Here is a 20,893-nt window from a genome sequence, read left to right on the forward strand (position 1 = left end):
TCTACCGTTTTCTATAATGTTAGAAATTACGATTTTCAGTCTTAACTGAGATATTTCATTTTGTATCCCAACAGCAAAAAAAGATTTTCATACTTCCAGAACAAATATCTAAACATTCCTAAATCATGATGACTTTATTATATATTTTAAATATGTTTTATTTTTTTATTGCTTTTTTGTTTAAAACAAGGATAAAAATAAAGTTTCTTACCCTATTGGGATTTTGTTCTTTTTCTAAACAAACTTTTTTGGACATTTTTCATAAAACAAGACTTAATTTTGCTTCTCATGGAATGTTTCTGTGTCTACCGACTACAACATAAACTCTAAGCATATTCTCTCCCCCCCACCCACCCACAAACGAAAATAAAAATTGAAGAGCAATTCTGAAACATCTGCTTTTTAGGACAAGCCCTCTTAGACAAGCCCTGTGGACATCAGATTCAGAGCCAGAAACTGACGTCGAGACCTCTGGGTCAGCTCAATATGAGAAATACTTGAAAGAGAAACTGTCCTAACAAGCCCCACAGCGCTAATGAGCTGTTATTCTGAACCCCAATAAATGTAGACCTGCCCACCTGTGGTATCTATAATGTCTCCCAAAAATGCTTTCCATTTCCTCTTCTGCTGCTACAGTATGTCACAGTTGTTGGACAGATTTGAGCTGTCATAGGCACCATTGGGTTCCCATTAGAACATTTATTCTGTTCCAGTAAGTCCAGATGAAAACTATTAGCACATTTTGTGTTTATTTTTTGTAAATAATTTCAGCTTCAAGACTGGACTTTTTCCAAAAGGCTGACTTAACTAGATGCGGCGGGACAGCAGACTGGGCAGTGGTTGAAATGTGTGGGCGTCAACCGTACCTCCTGCTCCACAGAGGGTTCAGGTGCCATTAAGGGCGCTGTAGAGAAGCATGTAGCCTGTGGCACCCTTCGGCCGCATCCCATCTCACATTCATGGTGGTGGAGCGCTCTTTGTAGATGTTCATGTTTCCTCACAGCGCTGAGAGGCACTACAGAGGGGAAACATGACTTTTCTCTCTTTCTCTTGTGCAATTTGATCCCTGACTATCCATCTAAGCAGACTGAAGCTTCGAATTGGGAACATGGAAGCATTCCGGATGGAATTGATGGATGTGTGACAAGATGGAATGGAATGCCATGAGAGACAATGGTTGGATGAGAATAATCATGGGGTACTCACCGTGATGGAAATGAATGACAGACAGACAAACAGATATGCAAAAATGTCGACACACAGACATCAAGAAATGAAATAATTGCCTGACACTTTGCGGTGCAAAGCAGCATCATGCCGGTATGAAACATTGTTACATTCAGAGCGCTGTGAAAGGAATGATGACGTTAGGGTTAAGTCATAATGTAAATTAAAAATAATAAATGTGGCAAAAAAGGGTACAGCAGCATTAGCACATACACACTGCATAGCATTTTATTTGCAGTAACTGGCTAAACATCACAAAATCATTTTTAAACAGTAAAATTTCACTTCACAGAGATATTTAGTATCAAAACCTGACAAGAACTCAATAGCATTTAAGGAAAAATATAGGAAATGACACTTTGCAGATAAAAATTAAGAGCCTTTTCAGTACCATTACAGTTCTTGTATTGACACATTATTTAAAAGAATCACTTTCATTTCATCTGTTGGTAAGATTGTCTTCATGTTTTTCATAAAAGAAGTGTCTTATCCTCACCAAGGCTGCATTAAAACAACTCGAAAAACACAGTAAAACAGAAATATTGTGAAATACCACAATATTTTAAAATGTTATAATTAAAATTCCTGTGATCAAAGCTGAATTTTCTTCAGTGTCACACGATCCTTCAGAAATATGCTGATTTGCTGTTTCAAAAACTTTTCTTATAATCAATGCTGAAAAAAGTTGTGCTGCTTCATATTTTTGCAGAAGTCATGATACAGTTTTATTTTTCAGGATTCTCTGATGAATAGAAAGTTCAAAAGAACAGCATTTATTGGAAATAGAAATCTTTTCTTTTATTATTAGTGTGTTAAAAAGTACGGATTTTTTTTGTAGTTTTGTAGAATTTTAAATATCTGTATTTCCATTTTTTATTTTATTATTTTAAATTAGAAATGTTTTTTTGAGATTAAATTGATTATTGTTTGATACAATACTTACTAAAGTGTCTATCTTTGTATTGTGGCATACCATGGTAAAGTTAATGGTGTGAGACTGTAATACCACCTGCTATTGAAATGATTACTGCATTCAAATATCATGGTATTTCCATGGTACTCCAAGGTACTTTTAAGAATATTGTAGTATTACTGTATAAACTGTCCAAAAACAAGGCATTACAATGCAGTAAACTGTATTACTATGGTATATAGAAGTGCAGAACCATATCCTCATTAATATGTACTTCTAAAACAACAATTGCATTTGTCAGTTATGCAAAAACAATGAATGATTTCAGTGTTTTTTTGGTGTTCAGAAACATATTGTTGAGTAATTGGCTCTGGCTGTTCTGGGTGTGGAGTGGATTGTGGGTTAAATGCATACTTACATGTTGTCTCCGAGCCTTTGAGGGGGTCGCTGCTGTCCTCTCCCAACCACTGAGTGAACTTTTCACTATGTACTCCGTCAGCGGACAGTGAGTCTCTCCAAGACCACAGTCGTCACCCCGTCCCGTCGACAAGCAACTGCAACAGAGGAACAGAAGAAACAGTGAGAAACTCACAAGAACAGGACATGACTGTGTTTGCAAAGAAGACTCATTATCAAACTTAGCCTTTTTTTTCAATTGTCTCCGGATAGTTTTGGCTCAACATGAAAATGCATCAAGCCTCACTTAGTCTTTTTTGCTCTTTCTTGCTGTTAATGTGCATTGCTTTAAAGAGCTTTAGATGAGTTTTTTGCACAATAAAGTTTAGTACTTAGGGTCGCTTCAAATCCTTAAACCTCCATAATAGGCAATAGTAATTGTGATGCGTTTTCAAACATGTGACGTGTTCATACCTTTGTGTGGTTCTCCTCCTGCAGTGCTCACATACTCTATTCTGTACTTCTCCACGGGGTCATCGGGGCCGAACCCAGGTGGCACGGAAGGAGTACTGGGTCACTTCTGAGGTCGTAGATCAGTGGTGGTGGCTCGGGGCCTCCTCCTATAAGGGGTAATGATGGTGATTAGGGTTTAACCTTTGACCCCTCACATGCTCCAACATTAGACTGTCACATCAGGGCTGTTTCTGAGCAAATTTGAAGTTAGTAAACAAACACAACGGAGCTCAGAGAAGTCAATGTTACTATAAGATGACAATACAGCATTACACATAACACAGCCGAGTTGGATGTGCTACATTCAAAGATTTATGTATAATCAATGATAAGTCAAGGTTTTTGTATTGTACATGTTTTTTGTTTTGTTTTTTTTACACTTACATTCACAATGAGTCTATAGCTCTGAGAGTTTCTGATTGTCAAAAACGTTTTTGCTTCAAATCAGATTTGGAATTTTGTAATAGTATGATCATCTCAGAGCTGGTTGTTTTGGTCCATGACAGGACTCATATTTTACATGTATCATATTTTTACTTTGCTACACTGAACAATACTCTAACAATACTCTAATGAGTCTTCAAATGGGATAAGATACTATTAATCAGTCATAAACTCAAGTACGGAGAATATTAGCAGTGTTATGTCTTTTTTTCTCCAGGTTACTTTCTAAACTGGGCTACCTCTAGCAGTTTTTTTTGTTGTTGTTGTTGTTGGTGGTGGTGGTGGTGGAGCCTGTAAACATCTGTCTGCGCATGGATCGAGTTTCAGCATGTCAAAGTTTTCACCAAGGAAAGGTCAAAGCATTCAGGTAGTTAAATTTCGGTGAAAAAGAAAAAGAAAGGGAAAGACTAATTCTTGAAGCTTTTAGGACATAGCTATGGATGGCACCCCATCAACCCCGTCGCTGACATAATGACACTGCATTTATCCACCATTCACCACATTTAAGTAGTGTGTATCATTAGCCTAAGGACTTTTTAAAAATGAGGTTGATCAGAAATACAGGTAACACTTTATTTGGATAGTCCAATTTAGGCATTCTACCAACAATAAGTAACTTTGCATTCACTAGACTGTCTGCTTGATGTAATGTAATATAATATACAGATGTAAGGCAACATAAAAGCCAGACTAAATTATGCCTGCTCTGACCCAGCTCAACACCTAGTATTAAAGTATTCAACTGTGATTTTTGTGTAAATGCATTCATGCCACCTCCGAGCAGCATTAAACAATCTTTTTTTGTAAAGATGCCTAAATGCCGCATCAGTTACACATCAGTGTAAATTTGGCATTAGACCTTCATTCTCATATAGATCGCCCACTTTTCACAGTCCAGTCCATTTTTCCCTCTACATTTTTTCTTATTGCATATCCCTTTTCCATTAGAAATACTGTATCTTTCAGCCTCATTGTTTTAGCGAGTGTGACCTCAGTAATACCTGGACCCTTGACACTGTTACACAGGTTGTTTGTCAGGTCGTCCACGATGTCCAGCAGGAAGGAGAAGTCAGCCACGTTGTACATGTGGATGTCATCGGGATCGGAAGCAATGGTTCTCAGCTCATTCTCATCTGCGTTCTTCACACCTGGAGATCAAAACCACAAAAGACATGTTAAAGCCCAATTAAACTCATTATCCATTGTCTTTCAGTGACTATTCATATCAGATCAAGTTCTTACCAATGGCATACAGCTCAATGCCCTGGTCGCGCAGGTTCTGAGAGTTTACCGTGATGTCATCCTGAGATTTGCCATCAGTAACCAGGACGCCGATCTTCCGAGAGTTCGGACGCATTCCAACATTAGGCTTGAAATTGTTCTGAAGGATGTAGTTTAAAGCAAGGCCTGCGGAATAAGAGAATATTGGTAATATTAGTCTAAATACACAATACGAGCAGTCAACCTACTGAAGACCAGTATTGACCATATAAAGCTACTGTATCATATTTGATATGCAAATTTATATGGCCTCTAAAGGATTGACAGGATAAAAACCTTGCTGAAAAAAAATGCCTTCTGTCGTCTGATTAATAGCTTATACTTTTTTGCAAGTAAAAGCCCTTTTAATGTAATTGTACAAACTTCCACCTTCAGCTCGTGCTTCACGTGTCTTTTTTGCTGTGTAATCTTTAACTAATTTTTTATAAAGTGCACATAAGAATAACTTTTATATAGTTAGTAATACAAGGTAAGATAAACACTTGACTGAAGAAAACCTTTTACTTGATTATCAATAAATTACATTGTAGAAAAAATGTTTAAATGTGAGTCTCAAATATGATCATCACTCAATCATTATTGTATTGCATTGCATTATATGTTTTGATCATTTAAATATCATATTACTAAGACATATTTTGGGAGATAGAGTGAAAACCTATATTAAGAACCAATTAATGTCAGTAGTCTACTGTTATGTAGATCTCATTGATTTACATACATCTTATTTTTTAGTCACAAAAATATCAACATCTGCATCAAATTGCATATTTTTGCTTAGTTTGGGTCTCTGAATAAAACTGAGGTGTTTTTCCTTCACAAGTTTGAGCTCCATTATTCTTACTCTATTTTACTATGAGAGCCATAAAACTTGATGTATCAATTATAATACCCAACAAAACACATGCAAAGATTTTTTTTTTCTTTAGATATTTTCTAAGGATTCAATAAACTGCTCCATTTTTTAAATTGGTGCTGCAAGCATCAACATAACAAGTGGAAGACAAACTTTCAATACAAACTTGAGGATTTCACCACACGTTTTAATGTTTTAAGTGAGTGGTCTCCAACCCTGCTCCTGGAGATACCGTCCTGCAGATTTCAGCTCCAACCCCGTGCTCGTTTGGTTGATTGTTGTCACCTGTGTGTTGATTGTCTCGCTCCAGCTGATCCTCATCTCCACTCAGCTACATATACCCACCCATCTCTCTGTCTGTTGTCAGATCCTCATTCATGTCTCCACTTCCTAGTTGGTTTACCGTCTTCCGTGTTCGTGTGCTGGATTGTGTTGGTGTTGTCGTCTTCGTGTCAGTGTTCCGGTCTGTTCCTGGTTTCATCCATTGACCGTCTTCACCTTCACCTGCGACTTCACCATCCAGCTCTTCTCACGCCACCGTAGACCTTCGTTTCCATTGCCTACATTCTGGACTCTGATATCAATAAACTTCTTCTGATTGCCTGCAATTGCTTCCTCCTCTTTTACGAGCCGTCACAGTAGGATCTGACCATCATGGAAGCAGCAGGCGATCGCTCCCCATCTCATCTAGAGGAGTTTTTTGCAGAGAGCCGTTGATCGCATGGATCGCCAAGACAAGGCGATAGATGAGATGGGTCGAGCTTTCCAAGCAATGGTGACGAAGGTGTCCGAGCTCGCTCTCCAGGCTCAACGACAACAACAACCGCCACCCGCTGCGCCTCCCACGCCACCCACACCGCCGATCGTCTCCGGAGGGAGTTCCCAGTCCGAACCACGCCTCCCCATCCCTGAGAAATATGCGGGTGAGCCAAAGTTTTGTCGATCATTTCTGTCTCATTGTTCTCTGCACTTCGCCCTGCAGCCCCGCACGTTTCACACCGAGGAAATGAGGGTGGCATTCGTCTTGTCACTACTGACGGGGAGGGCTGCCCTCTGGGGGACGGCGGCCGGTGTGGGAGAACCAAGACAGCTGCTGTGCCTCGTTCCACGCCCTTTCGGAGGAGATGAGACGGGTCTTCGACCCGCTCCGTCGCCGGGAGGGAGGCGGCTAGACTTCTCACGGACCTACGTCAGGAAGACAGGTCCTGTAGCCGACTATTCTATTGAGTTCCGCACCCTGGCGGCGGAGTGTAAGTGGAACGAAGAGGCGCAGTGGGATCACTTCCTGCATGGGTTGGCTGACCGCATCCCAACAGGAGATCCGCGCCGTCGAGCACCCCACTTCTCTCAATGGCCTGATCGACCTCACCATCAGAGTAGACAACCGACTCGACCAAGCCGCCAGACGGAGGGGGGGAGAGCAGTTCTCGCGACCAGACCGGAGGCTCAGCGTCAGCGCGCTCAGAGGTTGCGGTCAGCCCACCGGGAGATCTTGAACCCATGCAGGTGGGGCGAGCTCGGCTCTCCCGGGAGGAGAGGATCAGGCGGAGATCCCTGGGACTATGTTTATACTGCGGCAGCCAAGAACATCACATCCAGCGCTGTCCGGTAAAAGACCAAGCCCGATAGTAAAACGGAGGCTACTATCGGGTGGGATCTCTGCCAGGAAGACCTCATCTACATCGACACTCCTTCCGGTGAGTCTACGGTGGTCCACCCACGCACTCGATCATCACGCATTGTTGGATTCTGGGGCAGAGGGTAGTTTCATGGACTGTAAGTTGGCTACTAAACTCAACATTCCTCTCACCTCCCTCAAACACCCCATTGCACCTTTTGCACTCAATGGACACAGACTGCCAGTCATCACACAGACCACTGTACCGGTTTCTCTCATCACATCTGGCAACCATACGGAGGAGATTTCATTTTTACATCACGGACTCACCTCAATCCCCCATTGTTCTAGGTCACACCTGGCTCCAGAAACACAACCCCAGGATCGATTGGCGCCTCGGATCTGTGGTTAGCTGGAGCGAGGAGTGTCATTTGTCTTGTCTTTTTGTCTGCTGGTGTTAATGTTTCTGAGTCTGTGTTTCAGGGGGAAGCAGTGGATTTGGCTAACGTGCCCGCGGAGTACCACGACCTGAAGGAGGTGTTCAGTAAGTCTCGGGCTGATTCTCTTCCTCCTCATCGTCCCTATGACTGTGCGATAGAGTTATTGCCAGGAACTTCTCCGCCTAAGGGCAAGTTATATTCTTTGTCTATTCCAGAGACGGCGGCCATGGAGAAATATATATCCAGTTCTCTAGCAACGGGGGGGTTCATCCGCCCTTCTTCTTCTCCAGCGGGGGCGGGGTTCTTTTTTGTGGGAAAGAAGGACGGATCCTTGCGACCTTGCATTGACTACCGAGGGCTGAAACAACATAACGGTAAAGAATACCTATCCTTTGCCGCTTATGTCTTCAGCTTTTGAGAGGTTGCAGGGAGCGTCCGTTTTCACTAAATTGGACTTACGTAATGCTTATCATTTGGTCCGCATCAGGGAGGGGGATGAGTGGAAGACTGCATTTAACACCCCTAGAGGCCATTTTGAGTACTGCGTGATGCCTTTCGGGCTAACGAACTCGCCGGCAGTCTTCCAAGCACTCGTTAATGACGTGTTGCGAGACATGGTCGATCTGTTCATATATGTTTACCTGGATGACATATTGATTTTTTTTTCTTCGTCTCTCCAGGAACACGTGCAACACGTACGACGAGTGCTTCTGCGGTTGCTAGAGAATGGATTGTTTGTCAAGGCGGAGAAATGCGTTTTTCATGCACAGTCTGTTTCTTTTTCTAGGACACATCATTTCGACTGAGGGTGTTCGCATGGATCCTGAGAAGGTTAAGGCTGTGGTAAATTGGCCATCCCCAGAGTCTCGCAAGGCCCTGCAGAGATTTCTGTCTGGTTCGCCAATTTTTACCGGCGTTTCATTCGCAATTTCAGCCAACTAGCCGCTCCTCTGACCGCCTTGACCTCCCCTAGTTTGACGTTCAGGTGGTCAAACGCAGCCGAGGCTGCGTTTGCCAAACTGAAAAGCTGCTTTGTTTCAGCTCCCATTCTCGTCACCCCTGATCGCTCACGTCAATTCATAGTGGAGGTCGACGCGTCAGAGGTGGGGGTAGGAGCAGTGTTGTCCCAACGCGCATCCTCAGACGGAAAGGTGCATCCTTGCGCGTATTATTCTCACCGTTTATCTCCTGCAGAGGTTAATTATGACATTGGCAATCGAGAGTTGTTGGCAGTCAAACTTGCACTGGAAGAATGGCGTCACTGGCTTGAAGGGTCGGGTGTACCTTTCATTGTATGGACGGACCATAAGAATCTCGAATACATTAGAACCGCCAAAAGACTTAACTCCAGGCATGCTCGGTGGGCATTGTTTTTTTCGGTCGTTTCGATTTTACACTTTCTTACCGGCCGGGTTCCAAAAACATCAAACCCAATGCTTTATCCCGTCTTTTTGAGCTTTCCGATCGTACTGCTACTCCCGAGCCCATTTTACCGGGGACCATCATTATCTCCGTGCTCAGATGGGAGGTCGAATCGAAGGTGTTGACTGCCTTAGAAGGGGGTAACGCCCCCGGCTCGTTGCCCACCGAACCGATTGTTTGTGCCGGAGGGGGTACGGTCAGACGTTCTCCAGTGGGGTCATTGTTCCAGTGTTGCTTGTCACCCAGGGGTTAGTAGAACTAGGGTTTCTAGTCAAGCAACGATTTTGGTGGCCTGGTATGGCTCGTGACGTCCACGACTTCGTCTTGGCTTGTTCAGTTTGCGCTATTGGTAAGACTTCCAATCGACCTCCAGATGGGTTACTCTTACCTGCTGTCTGTCCCTTCGAGACCCTGGTCCCACATTTCGCTAGATTTCATTACCGCCCTCCCGCCCTCTAAGGGCAATACGGTGATTTTAACCGTAGTGGACCGGTTCTCGAAGGCGACTCATTTTATTCCCTTGCCCAAATTACCATCAGCCAAGGAAACAGCGGTAGCTGTCATTGACCACGTCTTCCGTATACATGGCCTTCCGACAGACGTGGTTTCTGACAGGGGTCCCCAATTTGTGTCCAAATTTTGGCTAGAATTTTGTAAATTTGTTAGGAGCGACTGTTAGTCTTTCTTCCGGGTTCCATCCCCAGAGCAATGGTCAAAACCGAGCGAGCCAATCAGGATGTCGAAAGGGTTTTGCGATGTTTGGCTTCCAATAATCCTTCGTCCTGGTGTCAGCAACTCTCAATTGTGGAGTACGCACACAATTCTTTACCAGTGTCATCTACGGGCATGTCTCCATTTTAAGTGTAGTTTAGGGTACCAACCACCTAATTTTGTCAGTACGGAATCCGAGGTTTCGGTCCCCTCCGCACACGCACTAGTCCAGAGGTGTCACCGCACCTGGACCAGAGCTCGAAGAGCTCTGCTCCAGGCTAGGTCGCGCACCAAGGCTAAGGCCGATCGCCACCGGTCGAAGCCTCCCCCGTTACGTCGTCGGTCAAAGAGTGTGGCTTTCTACCCAGAATATTCAGATGCGTTCCGTTTCGAATAAGCTTGCTCCCAAATTTATTGGCCCGTTTTTCTGTTACCAAAATCATTAATCCGGTAACAGTGCGTCTTAGCCTTCCTCCGGCGTACAGGAGGGTTCATCCCGTGTTCCATGTGTCCAAATTAAAACCGGTGATTTTTTCCCGTCTTACCCCGCCTGCCCCGGTTCCCCCCCCCGCCTCGTATCGTTAATGGGGAAACCACATATTTGGTTAATCGTATTCTGGACTCTAGACGGAGGGGAGCGCGGATTTCAGTACTTGGTGGATTGGGAAGGTTACGGTCCGGAGGAGAGAAGGTGGGTTCCGGCTCGGGACATACTGGATCACCGCCTTATTGATGATTACAATCTACAGGTAAAGCAGGCTGGGAACGTCAGGTGACGTCCTAGGGGAGGGGCTAGGGGGGGTACTGTCACGGTAGGAAATCCATTGTTTCCTCCGTGTCATGTTTTGTGTTTGTTGTTGTACTCACGTAGTCTCCATGTGCTCGTTTGGTTGATTGTTGTCACCTGTGTGTTGATTGTCTCGCTCCAGCTGATCCTCATCTCCACTCAGCTACATATACTCACCCATCTCTCTGTCTGTTGTCAGATCCCTCATTCATGTCTCCACTTCCTAGTTGGATTACCGTCTTCCGTGTTCGTGTGCTGGATTGTGTTCGTGTTGTCGTCTTCGTGTCAGTGTCCCGGTCTGTTCCTGGTTTCATCCATTGACCGTCTTCACCTTCACCTGCGACTTCACCATCCAGCTCTTCTCACGCCACCGTAGACCTTCGTTTCCATTGCCTACATTCTGGACTCTGATATCAATAAACTTCTTCTGATTGCCTGCAATTGCTTCCTCCTCTTTTACGAGACGTCACAATGGTATCTGTAAACTTCTTCTGATTGCCTGCAATTGCTTCCTCCTCTTTTACTCAGAGTGTTTCTCCCTTCTCTTTGTAGGGTTAGACTGGCCACGGCATCCAGCAGCTCTTTTCTGGTTCTGTGAGTGTTTAGGTGCCACTCAGTCTTTGGGTCTCCACTGGTTACTGTGCCAGACCTATAAAACGGACAAAATACAGTGTTTTATGAATAAACACATAAGAAGATGCCATTGCTCGAAGTTTCTCGTTTCTCTTTTATAGTTCAAAAGACCTAATATATATATATATACACACACACACATTTTTTTATCCTAAAATGTTTGAAGAGCAGTAAAAAATTTATAAGAAACAAATGTGACCCTGGATCACAAAACCAGTCTTAAGTGTCAATTTTTCAAAACTGAGATGAATACATCATCTGTAAGCTGAATAAATAAGCTTCTCATTGATGTATGGTTTGTTAGGATAGTACAATATTTGGTCGAGATACAACTATTTGAAAATCTGGAATCTGAGGGTGCAAAAAAAATATATATATATATTGAGAAAATCACCTTTTAAATTGTCCAAATGAAGTTCTTAGCAATGCATATTACTAATCAAAAATTAAGTTTTAATATATTTACAGTAGGAAATTTACAAAATATCTTCATGGAACATGATCTTTACTTAATATACTAATGATTTTTGGCATAAAAGACCCATACAATGTATTTTTGGCTATTGCTACAAATATACCCCAGAGACTTAAGACTGGTTTTGTGCTCAAGGGACACATATGAGAGAATATTTGACATCCAGTATGAGTACACAGCTATAATACATAATTTAGCAGATCATTTGGTTTTGGAGATTATACTGAGATCTGATTTTTTGATTAGAGAATGTAGTATCCTGATTACTCAATCAAAGATTTAGACATTTTTGTGATATCTTCTGAAACTCTAAAGCACACATATGAGATGACAAGCGTCTTTTTCTCAGGAGAAATCAACATCTGAGAAACTTGAGACTTGAGAGAGAATTCAAAAGAAAGAATTGAGATGTTTTGTGATTTTTCTTTCCTGTGCATGGCACTTAGTTGTGGATCTTCTCACTTTGGATACAGGATAAATTTCTCTTACCAATCTGGACACGATCCGGCCCGATGTCAAAGGCACCCACCATGCGACCAATGAAAAAGACCTTATGGTCTTGAAGTTCAGACGACCAATGCTCCAAGATCCATCAACAAGCAGGACAATATCAGCCTGGGCTGTGGTTTTGCACATTACCTCTGTTTGACCAGAGAACAATTCAGTCAGTTATCATAAAATTGAATAATAATGAAAATAAGAATTAAACTTGCAAGCAGATGTAAACATCAAAATGTGATTTGTAATAAAGGATGAAGAGATTAGACATACTTCAACACACAAAACATTCACACAATCATGCAAACATGACAAAACTGTTTATTTGGCATTTTGGAAACACTCATTTTTTTTTTTTTACATTTTATGTTAAAATAAAATCCATTTCTGTAAGATATGTCTTTGTCTGTGTCCCATCTTGCTGTCTCTCCAGACACCTGAATGAAGGGAAAAGAGGGGAAAGTGCCGCCCGTCTGGCCCTGCTCAAAAACAACATGTTGCATAATTGTCTGATTTATAGATCATTCCCTAAAGCAAAAAAGAAAAAAGAAAAGATAATATTCAATGGATATAGCCAGCTAATATGTTAAAATGCTGTGGTTATTATGTTTATAAAATGTGTTATCTAGACATACCTGTGTGGGAATTTCTATCTAAGGCTTTAAAAGAGATTTATTAGCCAAACAGGTGCTTATCCTCCATTGTAATATGGAATACTCACATTTAAGTTATGACCCCTTGTACCCTAAACACTAAAGCCAGGAACATACTTTAGGCAAGTCAGCAAACACAGAAGCAAACCGGTCATCTACCCCCGCACGCCAAAATAAAATACAAGATAATTAAAAATATGCCTTAAATTAAAGATTTAACTTTTAACAGCTAATGAAAACACAATCAATATTCAGCAACCTTCCCTCTCTGTACTATTATAAAGATACAGTGAAATGCTCTTTGTAATGGAAGATGAAAAATAAAATGTCTGTGAATAACTGAAAGGAAAGACAAAGGTGAGTGTCCTTAAGCCTCAAAAATCCAAAATACAGTAAAAACAGTTATATTATGAAATAATATTACAATTTAGAAGTAATGTTTTCTTTATTGAATATTTTAAAAAGTGATTATAAATGTATTGCTGTGATCAAATCTGTATTTTCAGCATTTCAGCATTTCAATTACTCAAGTATTCAGTGTCACATGATTCTTCAGAAATCATTCTAATATGCTGATTCAATCAGCATTTCTCACTTTTTGCTGCATCAAATGTTTGTGGAAACCATGATACATTATTTTCAATTATTTTCATGATACAAAGTCGAAAAGAACAGTATTTTATTTGAAATAGAAATCTTATGTAATATTATACATTCAATTTAATAAATTTAATATGCATTTGCTAAATAAAAGTATTCATTTAATTAAAATTATAATAATAATAATACTGACCCCAAACTTTTGAATGCTAGTGGATGTTGTTAATACATAGTGGAGCCAAAATATAATACTGAAAATCTGCTATAGCAAATATATTTTAACACTGCACAAAAATAACCTGAAGATTTTAGAAATTAAACCATTCAACTTTTATATATATAATGAGAAATTCAATATAATTAATGGGAACCAGTGTTAACCATGTCCCAATATTTCCATAGAACTAGTCCAAAAAGTCACAGTATTGGTGGCGTTTTTATTTTTTATTTTTTATTTTTTTTGTTAGTGCGTGTCACATGCAAATGACAAGCTGAGTGTTAAACCTCAGAGCTCTAGTCTGGGAATATTTTGCTTTTTCCCCTCTCCTGCCGGTGTCAGTCACCCGACCCTCACCATCGGATCTGTTTCCAATTAGGAGCAACATTCCAGACCAGGGTCAACCGACCACGTGCAAAGCTTTCATTCTCTGTATCACTTTTTTTTTCCGTTGTAAAGCATGTAGTAATTGTGAGCAGATAATCTTCCCTCGCTCTTGAAATTCAAGAGTCCTTCCATGCAAAGGCAGAGACATGGCTACCATGTGGCGCAGATCACCCTGTCTGCTCTTTATCACAACACAATTAGCTGTGCTGAAAGGTATTTGCCATCACTCAAAGCACTAGACTGCAGCCTGCTTTTCCAATTCAAAAACTGACAAAGAACCTACGCTTTGTTATATATGGATTCACTAAATGAAGAGCAGATGCAGTAGATTTGTTCCATCTATCTCTGTTGGAAGGGATGCTGTATGCTAATTGTTTTGGAACTCAAGTAACTTTCTATATATTGAGCTGAATACGCTGCAGTAACTTGAGATCCAGTTGGTTGGTTTCTCAGAAAGAGAGTAGTTTTTTTTTTAATTTATTAATCACACCTGGAGTTTCAAAGGTTGGAGGTTCAGGGGCATCAGAGAGGGTGGTCTTCTCCTCTCCAGCCAGAGGCCATACTCTCTCCTCCATCAACACATACCAAGCACACTCACTGTATACTTAGTGCGGGCCCTGAGATGAGACACAGAACACAATCAGTCAACGTTCTTATTCATCAACCTTAAAAGGCTAATAGATCCACATTTCATGGTTTTCACATGACATCACACCCTTAAAGGAGCTGCCACCTGGAAGGCAAAACAAGGCCTTCTCTGCTGTCCACTGTTTTTTTATTTAATTTTTTATACTAAATACTCATATACTAAGACTGATTTTAAAAGACTAAATTCAGAATACATTATTGGTGTTGCATACTATATACAGGCAAGCAGCTGCATCTGGAAAATGAACACAATATACTAATTTTTTTTTCCATAGAAAACTTTTATAAAGAAAATACTTTATGTAGCTTAATGCTTTAGGACCAAATTCAGTATACACTTTATTAATTAAACATAAAATGTATAGGCAAGCAAAAGAGCACAGAATATAAAAGCAACACAAAGTTTCATATTAAGCATTTTCCCATAGAAAACCATAATATAAAAAAAAAATCTATTTAGTGCATTGCATTCATATTCTGAGTTCAACTGCAATTTGATCTTTTAATATCACTGTATTACTTTTTTTAATTAGAAACAAATTTAATGTAATTCAAGCTATAAGCAGCTCTACAGACGACAGCAGTGTCATTATCAGCTCAATTTAGTTTAATGTGTTGATTTTCCAGTGTTCAATCGTAAATATTTGTGGCTTGAAGCAGATGGAAAATTGATAGACCTGTGCTGAAGTTCTATGGATGTTTTGCCCTACAGGTCTTCGTGACTGAAAACTACCATTAACATGTTTTAAGAAGGTACGTGTTGTCCATTTGATTTTACACTGACTTTGAAGGTGTTTATGAAGGCATATCTCAGTGAGCAACAGACGTCTGTTAGTTTTTGCATGTGCATCCTGCACCGGCGTCTCTTACCTTAGCTCCTCCAGAACCACTGTGTTGTCTAGGGGCCTACTAGCACTCTTCCCAGGTCCCTTTCCTCCCCAGTGGGATGGAAGGTGACCTTGTACCCATCACTTTGTCCCCAGGAGCGTGAGCCCCAAGTCACCTGAAACTAGTTTTAGTCTGGTTCTGAAGTTTGCAGGTTTCTGGGAGCTTTATATAGAGACACTGCAGAGAAAATAAAGGGTGTCTAATTAAACAGCAAAGAGGATGAACATGTTCACAGTCAAATATCAACTTCTAGCTCACCTCAAGTTGTCAAATATCTGCTATTAACTTACACGTGGTGCCTTCTCCTTGTCTTGGGTCTTCCAAAACGACAAACTTGTAGACTGGAACCACTGTGATATACGTAGGGGGTTTGTAGGTGGCTGCAGTCGTCTCAGACTAAAAGTGTTAGTGCCCCCTGGTGCTTTGGAGGCCAACTGGCGTGTCTCACCCTGAGGTTTATAAGTCACTCTGTAATTGACAACGTTGCCAGGTGCTGGTTGCCATGTCACTCGCATGGTCCTCTCTGTTTCTTCTGTGACTGTATGTAATATGTCTGGGGGGGGTGTTGTCGGGGAGATAAATGAAAGACAATGTCCATTAAACATTGGACTGATTCAAGCACATTTCCTATGGGTCATGAAAAGCAAACCATACCTGAATAAAGAAAGTTTGTCTGCCAAGGATAGATCTTGATACCAACAAACAGACCACGATCTCCAAACCGGGGTGAATCCAGACACGCCGAAACGGTTGTACGTCATGCATAACACAGACACTCTAAGACTGTCTGCAATGTTCTCTTTTATGCCGTGACACAAGTGTTTTACCGGGTTTTATGGATGGCAAATGACAACAAAAGACTCCCTGATCCAACCAGAACAATGTGTGTTTAATGTATTGGTATAAGGCGTAAGAAGAAAATATTGTGATGGCAGCATCCATTAAATGGAGCTGCCTAAGCCAGAAGACTGTTTTCAGCTCAAACTGCTGCACTTTTTTAGATGACAGGACAATCAATAAACCACCAGACAGCAAGATAAACCCATTACAGATTTACAGCATGCTATAACAGTTCTAAACTGAGTGAGTTTTTGCCCACTGAATAAGTAAGAGGTGAACAGCAAGTGCGTATGAGTGGGTTGAAATCCTGCATCCCTTGATAATAGCGAGCATGATTAAATCATTAAATCCACCACGACACACACTCCATGACATTACCCATATGTTACAATAGCCCACAGCAAAGGTATTTTAGAGGCAATGACGCTTAAAACCCATGGCATGACATTCTGTCCCGTCCTGGTGTTGAGCTCATGAAAGTAAATGGAAGTCACTCTTTCACTTTTTTTGTCACATCAAATGAACACTGAGGCGTTTCTGTTTTAGAGCTTTTGTCTCCAGCATACTTCAGAGAGCAGGTCATTACGTTGCCAGAAGTGTTCTCAAACAGACAGTAAACTTGAGAAATGACATTGTCATTTTCTGAAGGAAATGTAAGTGGATGCTTAACACCCAAAATCCACAAACTCTTGGTAGGGTGTTGACTGGGAGCCCCAGATGTCCAAGTTGCATATTTCTATATTGATTGCTTGGGTGTTCTAAAGTTTGCACAAGTCATTTGCAAATTTAAAAGATAAAAAGTGATTTCGGTGAAACTGTCTAGCAATGCAGCTTTCTGTTGCACCAACTCATGGAGCCACCTGAACATGATTGAAATTTGCTTGATTAAAATTTTTAACCCTCACACATAGATTTCTATGCTTATTACTAGATTTCGCCCAAGGAGGATTTCATAAGCAATGTTCGATTTGACTGCACCTAAGTGGTTGCTTGTTGACTTGGGTGTAAGTCTTTGGGTTTCGTCATCATTTAGGTAAAAAATGTGTTCATTCATTGTCAAGGCATCACTCACGTCTGCAAAAAAAATAAATGACTGAACTCTATTTGCCAGTAGCTGAATTGTTTTGCGTGTATTTTAATTTTTCCGCAGACTTCTTCAGATTGGGTGGGGCAGATACTTCCTGAGGTTTATGTGGCATGTCAGTGGAAATATTCTGACATTATATACAGTATTTTCAAGTTTTTTCCTCTCTGGGGTAGGTTACCTCAGGACGAGAGGGCCCACCTCAGACACAACAGAGCGAGGTAAAAGAGCGTTTGTGGTCATACGGCGGCAGTTCATTACACAGGTGGGAATGGACTTACCATCTGTGGTCTCCTCTCCATGCAGCGGCTCTACCCCTCCTTACTGCTGTAGGCAGACGTAGACAGAAACCGTGTAGCGGGTCTCCGGGTGTCAGTCCGTCCAGAACAGTGGTGGTTATGTCCCCGGGGACGGTTTTCTCGCTCCAGCTTCCTCCGAAAAGAGGAATTCCAGGTGACGATACAGCGGCGGTAGACGTGTGAACCAGGGGCAGCAGTCCAGGATGCTACAAAACTGTTCTCACGTTGACATCCGAAGTAACCAGATTCGTAGGTGAACCAAGTTCTGAATGATTGAGAACAAAAGACACAAAAGATTTGGTTGAAATACTGTAGGTGGGTCTAATCCAGGCTGTGTTTGGTAAACCAGGCTGTCCCAGTTTGTATAGACGGGCATGTTTTGATGCTTTTAAGGATGTTTTCTGACACCCTTAGTCAGAGCTAAGAGCTCTGATGACTCATCGTCTCTGGCAGCATCAACCAGCATGAATTCCATGCTGGTCCAGCGGTTGGCTGGTTAATGCTGTGGTTAGAGGTGTATAGTTCTGGTCTAGCTGGTGGAGCACCCAGCGCTTTATTTCTGTTCTCAAGCACGCCATGAATTGAAGTAGCTAGGTTCACCAAGCACTTCTTGCTTCCGTTAATTGGGACTAGCAAACCAAAAAATCAAATCCAAATGCTGGTCGCAGCATGCAAAAACATACCTATGCTGGTGACCACCAGTGCTGGGTTTTTCAACACGGAGACAGAACATACTAATCACCTACAACCTGTAACACACCCGTTGGCCAGGTTAGATACGGATTAGCCAAAATAAGGACCCGATTTTTTAGGGTTATTACATTAACGCTTAGTAGATTGTGCAATTTAGAATCATTTTGTGATTTTGATTTTGGAACTTGACTGGAAAATGGCCCATAAGGCTTTTCGTACTTTTTGGAGGTTGCCAGGACGGATAAAAGTTATCCTTTACACTGAAAGAAAAGGACGCAAGTGTTCTCTTTTCAGTGTTCCCCCGAAAGTAAGAAAACTATATAGTTTATAACAACAAAAGCATCTAGAGGGATTTGAGTGAACTTCTTCAATTAAATCGATCATTATATCTAATTCTTCGGCTAGTCTGGGCTCTAAACGCCGGGATCTTGTCGATGTGCTTTGTTTACTCTGTCAGTAATGAATACCCGGAAACAACATCTCTGCAAACATAATCTCTCTCTCCCTGCTGCCACACATCTGTCAATCACCTTTATTTCCATTGCAAAGTAAACCCGATCCATTAAACACCGACTGCTAAAACTGCCGATGTAGCTCGCTTTTTGATCTGCACCATACGCACCTACCTATCTTTTTCCTCTCTTTCTCTCTCGCCAGTCCTATGTTGCGTCGCCCGCCAGAAGCAGACGAGAGGAGACTGGACTTGAAATGATATGAAATTGTGCTGACTGCATCGTGAACTAGAATAAACTTGCAGTTTAAACACGTCCAACGGATAATACCTCTCCTCTCTACAACACCGCAGTCCTCATGTTCTCCTGACTTTAAGGATTGTCACCTTTTCTCCCACATATTGAGCTCTGCTGGGCCTAAACAAACCCAACGGGCCAGTTTCCGATTCTAAAACAACAAGCCCAGGTCAAAGTGCAATTACCAGGCTCTGAGTATAGCTAAAACAGGGACCTAGACTAGCTCACAGACCTGGGAGGTTAGGGTAACTGCAATGACAGGAATACTGCTGAGCGGAATTATATCCCAATTTTGCTTTCTGAAAGGAGTGTGTTCCAGTTAAATATGTGAGAAGGTGGTTGCCTGTGCAAAAGTTGGTGAGATTGCATGATGTGTTGATTGGTTCGGTCATTTTCTTTATTACCCACCAGACCGTGAAAAACATAATTACTTAGTACAAGCTAGCAAACACACACATTCGTATTTGTAACACCAAAGTTATGAACTGACAGTTTAATAGTTAATAGTTGAAAGTGCTTGTTCAAATCAACTAAGCCAATACAATGATGCATGCCTTAGAATACCAATAACTAAATTTCAAGATGAATCAGACGAGAATTTAGGGACTCTGATGCCAGGGTTGATTGACGATCTGAAGTTGTTTCTACGTCCAGCCATAGAGGTCTGATTTTTTTACTGAAGGAGCACAGGAAGAGAGCAGATTGTATGTTATTGCCTTCTGACGGGATGCTTTTTGATTGTTTAAAATAAAGACAAAGTGCGCCAATGCCATGCCACCTGCAGGCAACCTCTACTCAGAAAACAACATGCTTATTAATGGGTTACTCCATTTGTGGTTTGCACTGATTAAAAACCATGTAGCACCAATCTAAAACAGTAGACACAACAGTGCAATACCATGCATGAAGTTTATTAATGCTGTCCCTGATATTGTTATGTGTTGACGAGCCAGATTTAAAAACCAGACATCTTTCGGACCTTCACATTATGCTATTTTTTCCCTCTTTTATCCTTGTTTTAGCAAATCCAATCCAACCAAAATGTTGATTGTTAACTGGAACCGGGAGTTTTTTCAGCACATAACGTGGACTGCTCCACCCTGAATTATTTCACTTTGGAAAAGTTTGGAGTGCCTGGAAGCAAGACAAATTCTCCAATGGCTATGTCCTAGCTGTCCCCTTAACACATTCTCTTGACAGAAGAGTCTGACCAACCACCTCATGCATATGAAGGATTTTTGCCCTATATATTCGAACAGGACCATGAGATTGCCAGGCTACCACAGGAGGCAGTGGAGAGATCAGGGTCAGAAAAGAGCTGTGACTTGAACTTGCCCACTTGCCTGCAAGGTCACTCTGTAACTCTGACTGACCATCCTCATGCATATTACCAAGGGACCATATTCATCCTCATTCAAACCATACAGGAAGTCAGAACTGGACGTATATTGTAACATATTTTACATGTTGCTTACATAACCTACATTTTCTTTGTGCAGCTTTTTAAGTACATATAACAGGCAGGGGCTAAATCGAACCAGCTAAAGCTTGCGCCTTATGGTCATAGGTGCCAAATTTAGCTAAAAACAAACATTATATCTACGTTAATGAACAATTTAGC

The 20,893-nt window shown here is 41.4% G+C and overlaps 1 pseudogene; it reads right to left on the reverse strand.

Moving 5' to 3' along the window:
* The window catches only part of LOC122148248, a 100,331-nt pseudogene that overhangs the window by 69,147 nt on the left and 10,291 nt on the right, over positions 1 to 20,893 (reverse strand).

Source organism: Cyprinus carpio, chromosome A17, assembly GCF_018340385.1.
Source record: "Cyprinus carpio isolate SPL01 chromosome A17, ASM1834038v1, whole genome shotgun sequence".
NCBI lineage: Eukaryota > Metazoa > Chordata > Actinopteri > Cypriniformes > Cyprinidae > Cyprinus > Cyprinus carpio.